Here is a 738-nt window from a genome sequence, read left to right on the forward strand (position 1 = left end):
CTCTTACGTGGTATGTGCGTGAAAACTTAATTTTTTCAATATGGGTTTTTAACTTCAGATTTCCTAGATGAAGATCGTGACTTTGTAATGAGGTAGAACATATGGAAGAATGTTTCACAAGGTAGTTAGACCAACATGTATATTTTGAATTGATGGCGCAAACTTCAATAGTGGAAGTTGTTTGGAGCTTTTAGAGTAGTGCACGCGACTGTATTTGAGCAGAATAAGTTCAGTTAGCTTTGCTTTTGTGAGTTTTTGATTTGTCTTATTTTTATAGGGTTTTATTTTTATTATTTTATTTTTATTTTTGTAGTGGATAATCTACGAAAAAAAGAAAATGATGATTTTTTTTTTTTTTTTTTTTTTTTTTTTTTTTTTTTAGTATATACTCTTCAAATAAAAGAAAATGTTGTTGTTGTTGTTGTTGTTGTTGTTATTTTATTTTTTTTATTTATTTATAGTATATACTCTTCAAATAAAAGAAAATGTTTTTTTGTTGTATATTCTCTTCGAATAAAAGAAAATGTTGGTTTTGTTGTTGTTTTTTAGTGGAAATTTTATTTATAATGATTACAAATTTTACAAATAATTAGGACAAACGTGAAACAAGCTGTGACGCAAGTCCTTTCTGAACTGCAAATCCTATCCTCCTGAATACAAACTCATTAAAACCAACTGTCATTAGGTTGTAGTCTATAACTTTCTACAATCACTTAACGAGCTTGACAGATTGTTGTG

Source organism: Coptis chinensis, unplaced genomic scaffold (genome assembly GCF_015680905.1).
Source record: "Coptis chinensis isolate HL-2020 unplaced genomic scaffold, ASM1568090v1 utg4890_pilon_pilon, whole genome shotgun sequence".
NCBI lineage: Eukaryota > Viridiplantae > Streptophyta > Magnoliopsida > Ranunculales > Ranunculaceae > Coptis > Coptis chinensis.